This window comes from Equus caballus, chromosome 8 (genome assembly GCF_041296265.1).
Source record: "Equus caballus isolate H_3958 breed thoroughbred chromosome 8, TB-T2T, whole genome shotgun sequence".
In the NCBI taxonomy this organism is placed as follows: Eukaryota; Metazoa; Chordata; class Mammalia; order Perissodactyla; family Equidae; genus Equus; species Equus caballus.
Genome location: NC_091691.1, coordinates 16,742,147 through 16,760,586, shown reverse-complemented (window position 1 = coordinate 16,760,586; position 18,440 = coordinate 16,742,147). Strand labels below are relative to the sequence as shown.

Below are 18,440 nucleotides of genomic sequence, written 5' to 3'. Positions count from 1 at the left end.
CACCTGACCCCCTCGAAAGTGCTCTATAAGTCATGGCTATCATTAGGATGATTTCCCAAGCCTGAGTCTTCCCCAGGATTTTTGCCCTCAAAGATATTTCCCTTGTTCTGCACCCCCTCCAAGACATAACTGGCTTCTAAATATGATGGGGTAAATAGACAAGAAGGCGGGGGGCAGAGGGGAGCCGGCAGAGGCACGTTAGACTCCTTCACAAGGCAGACTTGCCAGCATTCCCTTTGCAATGAGGCTCAGAACTCCTAAGAGCCGTTGCCTAGAAACCGGAGCTGTGGTGGGCTTCCGCTCCCTTCCAGAATCCACCCTAATTGGGATGCTTATGAAACTGTTTGTTGACTCTTGGCAGGCTTTTCTTCTCCTTCTTCCAGAAGAGATGCAGTCCTCTCATACAAACGCTGACTCACACTAATTAAAGAGTAGCCCTGGGCCAAGGCACCTTTAACCACATAGAAGCCAGTGGGATGGCAGCCTTGGTCAGCATCCTCTGACAAAATGGCCATTTTAGGTCGCTGTCACTGTGTTTGCATTTCAGGATGTTTACAAGGTCTGAGGTGACTTTTGGGGGCAGGATGGTGTGTGAACAAGGGTGCGTGTGTCTGTGTGTGTGTGTGTGTGTGTATGTGAACAGTGAGGTCACATAAAGCTTGCAAAGTCGGGGAGATTGTACCATCCATCAAAGCATAACATGTGCATATTGTATAATGCTGGATCTGCATTCCTTGTGAGGGTTTAAACACCGCGTGTTATTTGGCATAGGCAAGTCAGAAACCAAATTACCAGCTAAAGAAACAACTTTCCTGAGAGGCACATGGGGAGCCTGTTTCATTTGATCACTTCTTCCAGAACACAGCTATATTCCAGTTCCCAGTTGGAAAAATATATATTTCAAAGGCACCCATTTATCTCTCTCTTGTTTGGATGATTCAGCTCTGCACAGAGGATTCTATACACCTGCTCCATCCAAAGAGGATGTGAATGGACCACGTCAGACTAGGGCGGCATCATTGTTACATGCCAAAAGGTAGGCAGGTATTTAATTAGGATTTGAAATGCAAGAACTTCCAATGGTTTAGTTATTCATGTAATAAATATTAGTTATTCATGTGTAAATATATCTGTCTGGGGAGACAGAAAAGATTTAGAAATTGCCCTTGCCCTCAGGGAGCTCAGTCTGGGGCTGAGGGTGGGAGGAGGGAGTGCACCGACAGACAAGTCAACTGCAGTTCAGAGTAGCACAGATCAGAGGTGCCTGATCCAGCCTGGGAAAAGCAGAGGTAACTTCCGGTGCAGGGCGAGGCTCACACCTGAGCAAGTTCTCAAGGATGAGAAGTTAGCCAGGTGAAGAAGAAGGAAAGAGCATTCCAGGCAGGGGAGCAGTACAAGCAAAGACACTGAGATGAGGAAGAGCACAGAGAAGGAGATGGAAGAAGGTCAGGCAGAGCCCTGGAGGCTGTACTGGGAAGTCTGGAGATGATGCGCAATGTTGGGAGGTATCAGAGAGGGGAAAAAGAGGTCCAAGGCAAGTGAAGAGGGAGTGGCAGTTATCCAGGGGAGAGATGATGGCAGCCTGATCTTAGGGATGGTGAGTTTGGGTACTCAGCCCCACTGAGGGGTAGAGCCCTGAGACAAAGCAGAGTGGAGCCAGCGCCGTGGATGGAGGGGTGCCATTGGAGGGCTCAAAACAGTGACATGCTGCACTTTTCCCAAGATGTGCATCTTCATATCTAGCAAGAGGACCGCACAGTGGAGGACCAAAACGTCAACGGGGCAGAGCTAAGAAGCAAAAACTTCTTTGGATCATTCCTTTGCCAAGATTTTTGAACTCCAAACCTCCAGCTAAACATGTCATGCTTTTCAATTCCTTGAATGGTGACTTAGGTGGCAGAGGGTTTCAAAGAGAGTGCATTGGACTGGGAAACCAGAGGCCCCCATTCATGTCTTGAATCTGCCTCTGACTTGCCATGTGCTACCTCTCCTCTCTGGACCTCAATTTCCCCATTTGCAAAACGAGGACATGGGGCTTTTGCCAATGGTCTTCTCGCCTCCAAAATGCTCAGTCTAGCTTCTGTCTCAGGTCAGAACAATGATTCCCAGTGGAAGGCCATGGACTCCAGGAACGGAGGGTTCTGGCGCCCAAATGCCAACTAGAATGCAGCCATTCTTTGAAGCCAAAGGCCAGATCTTTTAAGTTTTTGCATCTTCCCTCAGCCTTGCACAGCACCTTGGGCATAGCGGATGTCCAATAAAGATGTCAGAAAAAGAAGGAATTAAATAAGTTGCATTCAAAGTGAGGCAGGATATATGGAAATGGGATTGGCAAGCAGTGAAGAGACGTAGATTAGATAAATACTTGCTGACAGTAAATTTGTGAATCATGAGAGATATTGCCTGCAGATGTTGCGTCTAATCTTAGAGATAGATAAGCAGAGAACTGACCTTCAATAGGAGATCAACTAATCAACAGAACCCTTTTTTCTTCTTCACTGAATCAACTCGCCATTTTCTAAAATTGATGATCAAAAATAATATTCGGTCCCCATTATGTGCCAAAGAATGGAGAGGGGTAGAAGTAATGAGCATAACATGGTGTCTGCCTTCAAGGAATTTAATCTCCAGAGATTAGTTTAGCCAAAATTTTAAAGCTGCTTTGCATAGCGATACAGCTTTTTTGCATCTTAATTTCACTCATCACCTGCTCATCTCTGTGCGTACCCTACGTTGATGAGAGAGCTTGCTTTTCCAATTGTGGCCCTGGCAATTAGCCATAATGTGATTAGGTGGTGAGGACCAATCCTTTCTCTTTACAGAGCAGTTTTGAATATCTAATTTGGAATTGTACTTTGTGTTTGCATGACATTTTTTTTTAAATGCTTTCACATCTATCCCTCCTTTTTCGTCTTTCACAACAAGTCAGATAAGACAATATTGTCTCAAAGAACAGGTGAAGAAGATAGGCTCGCTCAAGCTTGGGCACCAGCCCAGACTCCACCCCATCTGGGTAACCTTGTGTAAGTCACTGAACCTCTCTCTACTTCAGTTTCTTCATGGTGACGTGAGGCTAATAATTCTAATTAGCTGCCTTGGAGGATCGTTTTAGGAAGATATTCTAGTGGTGGGGGTGGGGGTGGGGGTAGTGGTAGTGATGGTTATCCCTAGCTAATAGAACAGAGTGGTTAATTGTTCTGCCTAAATCACACAGCCAGCTGTTGGCAGAGTTCATCTTAGAACTTGGCTTTCTAATTCACATTAATGTACATCCCACTTTCGCCTAAACCTGTATAATTCACTGTTACCAGCAGCGATGTCCTCCTCCGAAACACCCATGAGGCTGTGCCATGGATTGTTTGATTCTTCTTTCCATCTTTCTCTCCTCGTCTTTTTCCTCCTCCTCCTCTTCCTCCTTCATTCTCTTTCATGAAGATCTGAGCCAGAGATTAAATAAAGGAAGAACCCAGAGAAGAAAATCACTTAAAATAATTAGAAGTGTTCTGCGTGTAATTTCTTATTCAGCAGAGCAGAGGTTAATACCCTGGCCCTTTATCTTAATAAATTTCATTATTTACATGATAACCAAGCATTTATCCTACCACCGTCACGTACAGTAGATTCACAGACCTTTATGAATTACTGCATAGTGCAATTTACCAAATCCCAAAATAATTGTGGTCTAATAGACTGTTCTTGCTGCCACCCTCAGAGAAGAAGAGCACTTCCTAAGCTCGCCACTTGAACCAAGTGCCACTTTCCAGAAGCCTGTGGGGTTTAGAGCCAAACCACCGACCTGGCTGTGTGCAAAGCAAGAGAGTCGTAACAGCCGGCATTCACGGCTATGATGGTGACAGTGACGGTGATGAAAACAGCAAGTTCACTGCCACTTATTGAACACCTCCACTCTGCCAGGCACCGTGCTAAGTGCTTCTCATATATGATTTCAACAATATCCTAGAATGGGTATTAATCTATCCCAATTTTACAGATGAGGAAAATACATCTCAAAGAAGTAAAATGACTTGACTCACAGACATTGAGTGACAAGGAGACGATGACCAGTCAAAACCAGAACAGACCTTTTCCAAAACCAGGGCATTTTCCTCATGCAACACTTTGGAATGAGGCCACCTGGGTCCCAATTCCAGCTCCACCACTTATTAACCCTACAGTGGGACTGCATGACCTCTCTGAGCCTTGGTTTCCTCATCAGCAAAATGGGGATAACAGCACCTTCGTCTTAGGGATGTCGCGAGGATTCAGGGAGATAATGCTCTATATGAGTGGCACTCTATATGAGTGCCCAGCTCGGCGTCTCCTCAAGTCATGACTACGCTCCTCCTCCCAACCCCCAGTCAATACGGCTTCTCTCCAACTGCACCGCTCCCCATGCTCCCAGCCCTCATTCCTTACAGGCTCAGACCCTGCTGTTGTCTATTTCCCAGCTGCCCCAGGCACCCCCAGTGGTGACTCTCTCAGACCTACTTCTCTTGGTAGAGTTTCATGCCTCGAAGTTTCCTTGTCTCTTTCCCATTACCCAAACTAACTTCTCCCAATGTCTTTCCCTAGTCCGTGGCCAGTGATTTAGCCAAGGATGATGGTATTTTAAATATTCTGATTATGACAGTTTGGTCACAGAACAATAAAGAAAGAGAAAGACAGACAGAGAGACAGAGACAAAGACAGAGAGAGAGATTGCCAGTTGGGACTGTATTCTGCTGAAGGGTAAACAGAGCCCTGGAATTACCATGACTTAAACAAGATAAAGGCTTACCTCCCTCTCGTAAAAGAAGTTTACCTTCTGGAGGAAGTACTGGTATAGGGCTTCATGGTCATCCAGGACCCAGGTTCCTTCTATCTTTTAATCCTCTGTCCTTAGTATCTGCTTCCATCTGCAAGGTTTCCTCATGTTCACACAATGGCTGCTGCCACTGCAACCATTGTAGCTGAGTTCCAGGCAACAGGAAAGAAGAAGGGAGCAAAGGGCCAAAAGGCATATACTATCCAATATTAACTCCCTTTGATGAGTTTTCCCAGAAGCCCGTCCCAACGACTTCCACTTGTACCTCATTGACCTGTCCTTTCTGCAAGGGCAGTTGGAAAACGTAGTTGTGTTGGTTGTTGTTTTGTTTTATTTTATTGATCTTTTATCTAGGCATTTTTTTCTTTTTTCTTTTCTTTTCTTTTTTTTTTTTTTTTTGAGGAAGATTAGACCTGAGCTAACATCTGCCTCCAATCCTCCCCTTTTTGCTGAGGAAGACTGGCCCTGAGCTAACATCCGTGCCCATCTTCCTCTATTTTATGTGGGACGCCTGCCACAGCGTGGCTTCACAAGTGGTGCATAGATCCGCACCCAGGATCCGAATCAGTGGACCCCGGGCCGCCAAAGCAGAACACGCGAACTTAATGGCTATGCCACCCGGCCGGCACCTCTCTAGGCATTTTGATGCCCCAGATAATGTGGTCTGTCACTAAGGAAGCTGGGGAAGTGGATTTTTTGGTAGGCAACTGGTACTTTCTGCCATTGGGAGGAATGGAGAGAGGTAGAGAAGGAAAACCAGCAAGTGCTGATGACCTATGCTCTGCCAGGCACTACCTTCAACGAGTCCACAGTCTAGCAGGAAAAACAGACAAGGAAGCAGGCAACGGCCATATAGTGTGATGGGTGCACTAACGGGAGCACATAGGCACAGGGAGCTGTGGGGGCACAGGGGAGGCACTGGACCTAGCCTGGAGTTCTGTGAGGAGGAAGTATGGGACTGAATGGTCAACAATTGACAGTTTCTCCCAAGCCTTGAAGGACAAGTAGAAATCAGGCAAGTGAACAAGGGGGAGAAGATATTGCAGGCAGAAGCAAAATCACATGCAATTTTGGGGTAGAGGGATGCACACAGATGCCTGGGTGAGCGGTTAGAGAGAAAGCCTGTGTCTTAGAGGAGCTTGTTGTCGTGGGAAGGGCTCCATCCTAACAACAGTGGGAAGCCAATGAAGGGTTTGGAGCACTCTGATGGGAATGATGAGATTTCCATTTTAGAAGGAGCCCTGTGGCCACCAGGTGGACAATGGATTGGGAAGGAGAAAGACCACATAGCAAGCTACTTACAGCAATGAAGGCAACAAATGACAGTTTCTGACTCAGATGGTGGCCACAGGAAGACAAGCAGGTGATATTCAGGAAGTAGAATTGACACCACTTCGTGATCAATTGATGGATATGAAGGGGGTAAGGAAAACAAAAGCAATCTCTCCATTTCACAGGTGAAACAAATTGTTTTTTGTCACCCTAGAGTGGCTTCTGAACAGCACACTTATCCTTAGCCGAAGAAATGCTCTCGCTTGGGTCTTCTTCCCACTCCCAAAAGCAGTCTGCCAGGTGCACATGCGCTGTTTGCGCAGACCTCAGACGTGCCAGGTGAATTTTGCAAAGGAACGGGAGAGAATAAAACTGCAGGGGCTAAAGCGACTTTTCCACTGAGAGTCAAGTTTTCTGTGCCTTTATGACAGTCCCAGTCTCGTCTTTCTTCCATCTGATTTACGATCAAACGGAACCCACGAATGGATCCGTCTCTTTGGGCTGAGCCTTCAGAAAGGAGAGAAATCTGTCTGAAACTTTTGATCTGAGAGGTGAAATCCTTATTCCACTCGGCAAACCTCCCATTGTTGGGCATTACAATTAGCAAATGACCCAGGAATGGTAAAGAGATGTTCGGGTGTGATTTAATAAGAATGTGGTTGCAATAAGCACTCAGAATATGTTTGCAATCAATTTGCTGTATACACAATAAGCAACCAGAGCAATCCTTTGTGTATGCTGTTGCCCTTTATCTCTGGCAATCTTGTCCCATAAAGAAGAGTGAAATCCTCCATTGCAAATCATTAGCACTCAGGAAACGGCCTTAATTTGCATGCTGACAAAGATATTAACTTGGGGGGAGAAATAATACAACACGTCCTTTTGTCTGAAAGGCAGTTCGAAATCTGTGTTGTGACTACAGTTGACTGAAGTTCAATTACTGTAATAAATGTATTCCAAATTTCATCTCAATTGCATTTGCATTTTAATGAATGATTCTCACCTTCTTGTCAATTTGGCAGCCAGGCTAGATTTATTAAGTTATTGTATAAACAGGGCATTCTAATTCAGGAATTTAAATGCAAAATATTTGCTCGGTGCGTTGTTTGAACTAGGGCTGCGTTATTAATTTGCCTGTATAGGTTGCTTGGAAATTCAAGAACTTAAGGACCACGTTTCAGATCCCTTCAGTCCATCATGTTCGTCCTCTCCTCCTCAGAAATCGATATGTCTGGGTGGGCTGACAAGGCAAGGTGTGAGCCAGCCAGATGAAGTGGGCTCTCCGAGACTCCAGCCTCCACAAACTGGGAAGAAAGTGATTTATTTGCTGTTATTTGAAAACAGCAAAATTTGTTAAGTGAAAATTTCCCATGTAGGCAATTCCCTTCAGCGAGAGCAGGACATGCCCGAAATCAGATTGCCAGAAGTGTTTGCTCATCTTAATGTCATTCTGCCCTGCCCGTCGAAGCACTCCTGGCTTTATAGCCCCATATTTCTTGCAGGCAGAGATGAAAAATGTGAGTGAAAACCAGCTGGATGCAGAGGCTTAATACCGTTAAAAGTTGTGGTTTTTTTTAAGTACATAGGTTTTTTAAAGTACATAGGGGCTGTTGGTTTTTAACAAAGTGATTCGCCGTGGCTAATGCCATGCCCCCCATAATGGGAAGGTTCAGCACGAGTTCCCTTTGCCGCCTCCCAGCTCTCCAGTCCTTCTTGCAAGGCCCCTGGGAAGAGAGCTGGGGCTGTCTGTTTTACGTGACATTCAGTTGTGGGGACTGGAATTGGCCACCCCAAGATATGTCTCTTTGGCATGATGATTATTTGAGGCTGGTTACTTTGCAGACAGGAAAGCAACTGAAAAGTAGAATTTACTTTCCCTTTGTAAGAGACATTTACATCGTGAAGGAACACTCCACCTGTAAAGATATCTCCCTCTGTACCAGGAAGAATGGGAGATGACCTTGTCTCTAGAAACTCTTAATGCCAAAGGCAGGGACTTAAATCTGCATTTGTTTACTGTACTCGTGTGGTAATCTCCCATGACCGACTCCTCCTCCACCCCCAACATTCTCCACTGTCTTTAGATGTTTAAGTGGTTGTTTCAGCCATTTTGGCGAGTTTCTCAGGTTGCCTGACCTCTCCCATGTATACATGTTATAAAGCTTTGTTTAATTTTCTCCTGCTGTTCTGTCTCATGTGAATTTAATTCGTTCTCAGCCAGACGAGCCCACATTTGGGTAGAGGAAGCGTCTTCTTCTCCTACACAGTCCTTGGTTTCTGTAGGGCCCTTGGGATGGAGGTAATGGGGGACATTGCGAGCAGTGCCCTCGAAGGGTGAGACTGTCTACCACAGATATGCTTAAAGAACTTTCTGAGATGTATTGATTGCTAGCGTGTGACAAAGTCTCCTTTCAAACTTGTAGCAAGGAAATCAGGCTTCTAATAAAGCCAGTTGGATGATTTCTTTCTGGAGAGAGTTTCTTTAATAAGGTGAAGAGGGTAGCTAGACCTGTGCATCTCAAACTGCAATGTGTATATACGTCATCTGGGGGTCCTGTTAAAATGCAGATTCTCATTCGGAAGGTCTGAGTGGGGCCCAAGACCCTGCGTTTCTCACAAGTTCTCAGGTTATACTGCTGGACCAGGGACCACACTTTGAGTAGCAAGGACCTAGATAGCATCGCTCAAGGGCAGAATGGTGAGGTAAAGGTTAATGACCTTGTTACAAGTCTGATGGGCCAGCTGTGTGGGTAAATCTAACACCCCAGAAAGGACTCTTAATCTCATCAGAGAATATTAGAAAATGGCTCAAATATTTTATCAAATATGCTAGATACTTCTCAGAAGGGGCTGTTAATTATGTTATGATCCAGATTCTGTTCCAGACCATTTTTTCTCAGATCTGAGGCAATTTCTTTCTTAATATCATATTTTATCGTATCTAAGAGGCACACATTTTTTTCACATTTTAATATCTCTGAACTGGGGATGCAAAGTACAATCATGTCTTGATTTAATTGGCATGGGTTTCTCCTTCTTTGTGGTTCATAAAGCAAGGGTGCATCTTCTCATGGATGATGTATTTGTCAGCTATTTTCACCATAATGCTGTGTGACAAGCTGCCTCAAAACTCAGTGACTTTCAATAAGTATTTCTTTCTTGCTCATGTGTCTGTAGGTTAACTAGGGTTTGACTGATGTAGGCTGAGATTACCTGGGTTTGGATCTGTTCTATACCTTTCTCATTCTTCTAGGTTCAGCAAAATAGTGGGCTTTGTTCTTGTCTTGGACCCAAAAGAGCAAGTTCATTTCAAGCTTCTGTTCGGGTCCTATCTGCTAACATCCTATTGGCCAAAGAAGTCACGTTGGCAAAGCCCAAAGTCAGGGTGCTGGGAAGCACATTACACCCATAATGGAGGGGATGGGGGAGGGATGGAGTATTTGCTGAATAATGAACCAATCTGTCACAGAGGGCTTCTTGGATTGGGTAAAACATGGTCTAAAGGGAGAAAGTAAGCCACCAGTTTCTCTTCTACAGGCCTAGAGATGAGCTCTGCACGACAACCCAGACATACGTAAGCCCAAAACTTTAAGGCTTCCTGCTGAAAGTGCCTGTGCTTGCAGCATGCAGGTGGAGAGAGAGAAATTCTGGAATCGGCCCTCCTGGCTCCCAGCCACTGCTTTGCCCCTTTCCAGCTGTTAGGCCCCTCATCCTTTGCTTAACTTCTCCCCCTGTTTTCTCATCTGTAAATCACACCAACCTCTCGGGACTGTTAAGTGAGATGACAATAATAACAGAAGCTCCCAGTCATCGAGTCTGATGTACCAGGGACCGTACTGATGTACCACCGTCCATCGTCTCGTTTAATCCTCCCAACAGCCCTTTGAGGCAAGAACTAACATTTTCCCCATTTGAAGATGAAGAAGCTGTGGTCCAGAGAGGTTTAGAACCTGCCTAAGAGAGCAGCAAAGTCAAGACCCCAGCCGGAAGCTGTCCCCTCCACGCCTTCCCACTCCATGTCCCAGCCCTCAAGTTGGAAGGCGCTGGGGAGTGAAATCTGGGCTTCTGTCCTTCTGTCCGTTTGGCCTGTCTCGGCTAAGCCCTGCTGAGAGTGTTTCTATCACCAAAGGGAGCATTCCTCATTCATCAGCTCACACACAGACTCCCATGAGGAGAACATACGTTCTTAAAAATGAAAACCCACTCTCACACATCAGTTAAGAGGAAATCGCACTGGGCGGAGGAAACTTTCCATTCCTCCCTCCGTTTGCCTGGTGCAGTTAATTATTTCACTCCCCGTCGTTCCTCTTGCGATGTCAGCCAGGGGAGTTTTCCATCGCGGCGAGCAGTGAGCCAGAGGCCGTGGGTGAGTGAATTGAAAGGCGAAAACTGCTCTTTCCAGCAAATAGCTCCCTTCACACGAATAGCCTGGTAATCAGCAATAACGATGAAGAAAATGTAGGGAACATACAAGGGAATTAAGTGGGAATTTGCTAAAATATTAAGCATTTTTAAATGGGCCTCCGCAGCACGGGGGAGCAGTTCACAGCTCGCTGCATGAACATCCCACAGCCTGAAGTTCCCAGAATAGACTGTGTGTGTGACATGAAGGCCCAGACCCTCCCCCTATCTCTGTTCATCCCTCACCCGGGGCTTTCCAGAAGATCTAGCAGATGGGAATCTGGCTGCCTTGGTTGAAAAGAGGCTGCAATTCCACCAAAAAACTTGCTTGCTAGGTTCCTCAAATTGGCCAACACTAACTCCCCTATTCCCTTCTGTGAGCTAATTGACAAGACAAGCATTCATCATTATTTGCATCGAGGCATTTGTTGTAGACCTGGCTTTTTACAGTGTCATCTCTGCACAGATCCTTTAAAGAAATCTCTTCCCAATTTCAGCATGAGGAATAGTTAGGCATCTCCTAAACAGCTTTTTAAAAATCTTACTGTCATTAGGAATCACATGAGAGATTCTATTTCCCTCTTTGCATTGGCCACTAGGATGCTCAGGGCCAAATTTGTGCACTAGATCATGCGGCATGGGTTTCGATACTTTTCTTGCCTGATTTTGTTTTCTTGTTTTTTCTGTCTCCTACTTTGCTCACTTTTTTATTCTCTGCCTCGAATACTTTTTGGAATAAGGGCATAAATAAGTCAAATAAATTTCTTACAAATCTCTTAATTACTACAAAAAAAAATAGATAACTAAGATGCAGAGATGAAGACTGTGAATCCTTGAAGGATGTGTTCACCTTTGGAATGCCAGGGCCTTGAACAGAAGCTGGCATGTAATCTGTGTCTGACACAGAACCGGTGTCCAGCCTGGGGCCTCATACATGATATTCAAGGCCCTTTTATTTACTGTGGCATGGACCATCAGCCAGTCACTTGTTATAAAACTAATTTAAGAAGGTTGTTGCTAACCCTCACAGTCAAAGAAAATAAAGAGAGTTCGGCTGTTCCATGAGTGTAGGCCTGTGTATCGGATCATACCGCATTAGTCCCCTGGGGATGTCACAGCAAAGGACTACAAGCTGGGTGGCTTAAAGAACAGAAATTTAGTGTCTCACACTTCTGGAGGCTAGAAGTCCAAGATCAGGGTGTCAAGAGGGTTGGTTCCTTCTGAGATCTGTGAGAGACAACCTCCCCTAGCTTCTAGGGGTTGCTGGCAATCTTTGGCATTCCTCGGCCTGCAGAAGCATCACTCGGATATCTGCCTTCATCCTCACCCGGCCTTCTCCCTGCGTGCGTGTGTGTCTAAATTTCCCCTTTTCATACGGACACCAGTCATATCAGATTAGGGGCCAATCCTACTCCAGCATGACCTCATCTTAACTAATTCCCTCTGCAATGACCCTATTTTCAAATCAGGTCCCATTCACAGGTACCGGGGGCTAGACCTCCACGTAGGAATGTGGCGGGGACACAATTCAATCCATAACACGTGCATTTCAGGATCCACTTAGTACAGGTTCTGCAGGGGAAGACCGAGGCTTTTGTCCAGTTACAGACTGAAATCAGAGCCCAGAGCCCACCCAGCTGCTGGGTCAGCTCCGGGGTCCTTGGAGCCCTCCCGCGGTCGCACACAATCATCACACTGAGGAGTCCTCTCGGTGCCTGCCCCACTCTTTGCCCCTGAAGACCGTGGTGTGTCCCAGGACGTGACAGTTTTTGCTGACAGCCTTCCCCTCCATGAGAGAATCTGACCCACAGCACAGAAGGTTTTACAGCTGAAGGGGAGCCCCTGACACCTGCCAGTCAATGACAAGCCACCCAAGACCCAATGGCTCATGGATTCTTCTGAGTCAACAAAAGGGATTTCCAGGGCAGGCTGGCAAGACTTTCCAATGGAAAGGCTGACTAGCCACATTCAGAAACATCCTGACGTTCTACAGACCAGCACAGTGTTCAGCTGGACTCCATAGGGAGTCTACTCCCTGAGTTCAGGCCCCAGCTCTGCGCCTTTCCAGCTTTGTGAGCCTGCCCTTCTGGGCCTCAGCTTCCTCATCTGTACATGGAAATGATGATAACAGCACCTTCAGCGGAGGGTTGGTGTGAGGGTAAATCAGTTAATTCATGCACCCAGAAGTGAGGGGGTCGGGAGGGTGGGCCACAGAAACACTGGAGGGCAGGGCTAAGTTCCACCACAGATATGAAATCACAACATCGCCTAGTTCAATAAAAATGCCTCTTATCCAGATGACTGCTGCATCTCAAGAGCATGCTGGAAGCACTTGGGAAGTCTCATTGAAGTCCAAGGGCAGACAGGGGTCTCCACAGCTCATCATCACTGGGGGCCTGCACGTGAGGATGTTCAACTGAGTCATTAGAGATGAGCTTCTTAATTAAAATAGTAAATCTGCTGCCTCCTGGAGTAGCAGCCTCAAGCACAGGGGTGGGGAAGCCGCGCCCGGAGTAGCAATGCCGCCTGGTGCTTCCCTACAATTTCCAGTCTGGGACACAGCCCCTCCATCCTCCTTCCTTCTTCCCTCCTTCCTTCCTTCCTCATTCCATCCTTCCTCCTTCCTTCCTGCTTCCTTCCTCCCTCCCTCTGTCCGTCCTTTCTTCCTTCCATCTTCCTTCCTCCATCCCTCCCTTCTTCCTTCCACCTTCCTTCCTTCCCTCCTTTTTTGGAGCAGAACATTCCCGACAAACAAAAGTCTTCAATGGAACACAAATATCTAAAGCAGGTAAACACAATATTTTAGTAGCACAAAATGTACTGTGTGATACCACATAACATTCTATTCCATAAAAGCGAAACTTTTCTTAATTTAACGTTGTACTTGCCCAGGGCCCTTGCACGTGCTGTTGCCTCCACTTGGAACCCTCTTCCTGAGATACCTGCATGATTTACTCCATCACCCCCTTCACGTCTTTCCTCAAATGTCACCTTCTTGTTGAGGTCTTCACTGACCACCTATCGAAAATGGCACTGACACCCCGCCCCTGGCAGTCACTCTCCCTGCGTCTCTGCTTTATGTTCTCCTACAGATCTTAGCATATTGTCCACAACCGACCTCTTTGTTTTTGTCTCTCTTCGCGCCCTGGGCTGTAAACTTCATGAGGGCAAGATTTTACGACTGTTCCGTCGGCTGCTGTATTTCAGCACCTAGAATAGTGCCTGGCACATAGTAGGCAGTCAATGAATTTTTGGTGGATGTTTGATAAGGATGCAGTTATTCAGGCAAACACACAAATTTGAATTTGAGCGTGAATCTAATAGAGTCTGACTTCATTTTTGATGTGTGGCTGTTGACAGCTTTCAAACTTCCCCGATCTCTCTTCCCATTCTGCCCCACATCCGGGCAAGCTGATGAGAAGTCCAGGTCCCCTTCTTGGTGCTGGCGGGAAGTTCAAATCACACTCAGACAAGGGAACCCTTGCCCCAGCCCTACTCCCTAACCACCACGTCACCCCAAGCCAGTCGCCCCTCCTGCTCTCTCAAGCTGAGTTCACACTTGCTCTGCCCAGAAAGGCTCACTCTGTGAGTCACAAGTCATTTCACATCCCTGTAGTGCATGTGACGTGTCCGTCTCGACCTCTGAACCAAATTTTGAGAGAAGGGTCTCCGTGAAGAAACACAACAATAAAAAACGGTTGCCGTCACGTCAGCTCCAGCTCCCAGTGACTTCCGCACTGGCTTCGTTTGTGCTACGTCAAGAAAATCCTCATTTGTGAAATTAAGGAACTGCCCATGATGGAAGTTTTCTTTCCATCACGTTATCTTGCAACCTCGGGACACTTTGATTCGTGGATTCAGAAGCTTAAAAGCAAAACAGAAGCGTATTTTTTGTTTCAAACACGAATTCCACATCATATCAACTGCTTGCATTCCTAAACTTAAAAATAAATGCCAGGAAAAAGCGCCTGGAACTGACAGTCGGGGGCCAGAGTTATCCGTAATGTGGTTTCACTGTGTTGCACTAGGTCACACGTTCATTTGTTTTTGCACAATTTTACACTTGAGGAACCTGAGAGTTTATTTTGCTCTGACAAGAATGTGAACTGGGCAGGTAATGCCTGGTCCTCGCCCACAACTGACTGGCTGGGATGGACATGTGACACGCAGCATAGATGTGCAGAAAATTCTACATGAGCTGAGAATCAGGCTCTAAATTTAGAAAAAGATGACTGGTGACCTTCTGGTGACATATTTATAAGAAACTCAAGGACTGCATTTCCTCGAATCTAAAGCACACCATTAAAAACAAAACAGAAGAAAAACACTGCCAATTAAGACGAAGTCTTTCTCATCACTTAGAATTTTTCTCATAAAAATGTTATATGTTGGGCCGGCCCGGTGGCACCACGGTTAAGTTCGCACGTTCCACTTTGGTGGCCCGGGGTTCACCAGTTCGGATCCCGGGTGCAGACATGGCACCGCTTGGCACGCCATGCTGTGGTAGGCATCCCACATAGACAGTAGAGGATGATGGGCACAGATGTTAGCTCAGGGCCGATCTTCTTCAGCAAAAAGAAGAGGATTGGCAGCAGATGTTAGCTCAGGGCTAATCTTCCTCAAAAAAAAAAAAGTTACATGTCATAATTTTTAAAAAGCTCTCTCTTACCTACCTATCACTCTCTGTTCACATAAAGAGGAAAATATAAGAGAACTACATTGGTTAAGACAGTCTTCAAATTTCTTCACGTTCAAAGTCCTGCTCTCCTGAATCACTTTTCCACTCAGAGTCGACAACGTCCGAGGCAGCATTTCTTAAAAGGATGCTCTGCCTTTGTCTCCAGGGTATTCTTCCTACTTCTGACACCTCGTCTGCAAGTTTTGATACTGGTACTTTCTTGATTTTATAAGAATATGTCAAAGAAAAGGACTCTTCAGACCCCAACTTATGGTCCAATGGTTTGTTGTCTAAAACATCAAGAGGGCAGCTGTCTGATCAGGTTATCAGGAGTAACAACCAAGTTTGAGCACACACAGACAATGACAACTTCAGTACCACTGCCATCTGGCTGGCAGTGACGGTGAAAGGCCAACAATCGTAAGACACACTCTCATCTCAAAGATGTGAAGATGTGAAAAAAACGTGCATGGCAAAACTGGAGAACTAAGGTAAATGCAATAGAAATGTCAGGAGAGGCTGGTACAAAAAGAATTTAGCTGGTATAGAACAGGATGTTTTGTGTTTTAGTATTGTTATTTGCTTAAAAAGTTGTTCATGGAAACTCAGTCAGATATTTGCAGATTCCTGAAGCTTTTCTAGAAGGTACGTTCCTAGCAAACCCCAAATCCAGGCTCACTTAAATCCAGAACCCAAGGCCCCGCACCTTCTGTTCCCCGCCGGTGTCACCAGCTTGTGCTCTGGCCACCCTCCCACCTTCCTTCTGTGCCGCAGCTTTTTGAAGATACTGTAGCTCCCTAAACGGGCCATCTTTAGACTCCCCTGTCCCAGTCAGTCCAAGCTGCCACAACCAAGTCATAGACTGTGGCTTATAAGCAACAGAAATTTATTTCTCAAGCTTCTGGAGGCTGGAAGCCCGAGATCAGGGTACCAGCACGGCCGAGCTCTGGTGAGAACCCACGCCCAGGCTGCGGACTGCGGACTTCCCACTGTATCCTCACTCGGTGGACAGCAGAGGAAGCTAGCTCTCTCATGACTCTTCTAAGGGTACCAATCCCATTCATGAGGTCTCCACCTCGTGACCTTATAGAATCCTAATTACCTCCCCCAAACCCTACCTCCTAATACCACCACATGGGGAGGTAGGGTTTCAACATACGAATTGGGGGGGAGAGGACATGAACATATAGTCCATAACACACCTCTTTGCATTTACAACTGCTGTTCCATCCACTGGTATGCCATTTTCCATGTTTTCCTACTGGTAAATTCCTACTTAGCCCAAATGTCACCTCCTCCAGGAAGCCTCCTTAGATTTCTCTAGGTTCCTGTAGCTTTTTGGCACATTGTGTTGAGAGTATGTTTGTGGGTGTCCTTCCTCCCTTATACTATGAACTCTCGGGAGGCAGATGCCTTGTCTCATTGTGTATTGTGTAACTTCAATGCCCTCACTGGTGCCTGGAATAGCAGGTTCTCATCCAATGCCTGCCAGAGAAATGAATGAATGAAAAGTTATCACTGTGTGATGTTATTTGAAAAGTACTGGAAAAGCCCTACCTCCTGCTTTCCAGCATTTTCCCAATGGACACTTGCAAGAGTCCAACTGCTGAAATGAATATGCCCTTAGTCATACTTCAAGTTTCCTAGCAAATGAGCAGGGATTAATTAATCATATCAGAATCTAACCATGGCAGCTGGCTGAGAATACTCTCACCCAAAACTGAGCACAAGAGAAAGAACAGGACAGCAGAAGAGGCTACTCAGAGAGAGAACAGAGAGTCACCCCATCCAGGAAGATGTCTCCATCCACCCCCTAGTCTGAATTAGGTGCCTTCGTCCTACAAAACTCAGAGTCCTCCCCCCGCCATCCCTCTGTTATTATTGACTTTTCATGTATCTCTCTCCCCCACCAGACCCTGAACTCTGAGGGACAGGTGTCCGGATCATCACTATATCCCCAATAGTCACCACAATGCCCAGCACACACTGGGCGCTCATTAGAAATTTGGAGAATAAACAAAATTGAATTCAGAACCCACATTCATGTCTGAGGAATGTGATAGTGGTTCAATATGTTACCGACCCTGAAGTGGGTTCGCTCACCCGTTGGCCAGCAAGCCAATCTCTGACACCGCGTGTGGTGGAAGAAAGTAGGTATTTTATTTTTGCACAGTGCTGAGCAAGGAGAGAGGGTAGCTAACACTGAAATCCCAAACTCCCCGAAAAGCTAAAAGGAAGGGTTTTTGTTTGGGGTTTTAGGTAGGGGAGGGGGAGCATATGGCCTTGCTGGTAGGAGCTTTCCCACCAGCCTGTCTTTGGCCTTGAGACATTTGCAGAGAGAAGGAAGCCCGTGACCTTGCTGGTCAGCAGCTTTCGCACCGGCCCATATCTCTTTGCGGGAGGAGATAGTCCAGGTGCTTGTCCTTGACGGTGTCTGTCTCCATGGAGGATAGTGGATTCTGGAGCCAGGAAGCCAGAGAGTAAGCAGGGAATGAGTGTTTTGGTTTTAACCCCATATATGCTGGGTTTAATGTGGGGAAACTGATATCAGGGTCGATATCAAATACAGTGCCTGACAACGTCCCAGATGGCCAGACAGGTGGACAGACAGATATGTACACACCTCTGGCATCACTCCTTCTCCAGCCCCAAGGTGACAATGGGCAAAGGGGAGGGAGGTGTGTAGACCATCAAGCACACAATGTCTTCGCATCAAGCCCGTATCAAGATATCTGATTAGGAAACAGTGGTTGAGTCAGCAAGAAAAGAATAATAATAAAGTCCCAACATACGTTACTTGACACAGCAAGTACCTACACATGATTTACTCAACTTCTGCAGCCATGTGAAGCATATGTGAGCAATTAGGCGAATCCACTAGAAGGCAGCCTTCGCCAGGAGCCCAGGCCATACAGTGCTGATCTGCTATTGACATCACTGGTGAGCCAGGCAGCCTGCCGACCCCCTTTCCTGCATGAAGGTACCTAATCCTGTGGAGTGTGAATTGTTATGTTCGTTTCATAGCACCTAGCAGAACACCTGGCACACAGTAGGTAATCAATAAATATTTGTTAAGTGTTGGAGTGATGAATGACTAAGACCTAGAGACGTTAAATAATTTGTTCATGGTCTTTGATAAGAAGTCGATCCATGGGGCTGGCCCGGTGGTGCAGCGGTTAAGTGCGCACGTTCCGCTTCAGCAGCCCAGGGTTTGCTGGTTCGGATCCCAGGTGCGGACATGGCACCACTCATCAAGCCATGCTGAGGCAACGTCCCACATATAAA

The 18,440-nt window shown here is 46.3% G+C and overlaps 1 protein-coding gene across 4 annotated transcripts in view; it reads left to right on the top strand.

Annotated features, from left to right (window-relative positions):
• CCDC60 (coiled-coil domain containing 60) overlaps positions 1-18,440 on the top strand; it is a 157,870-nt gene that overhangs the window by 87,403 nt on the left and 52,027 nt on the right. The gene's annotated exons all lie outside the window — the stretch shown is intronic.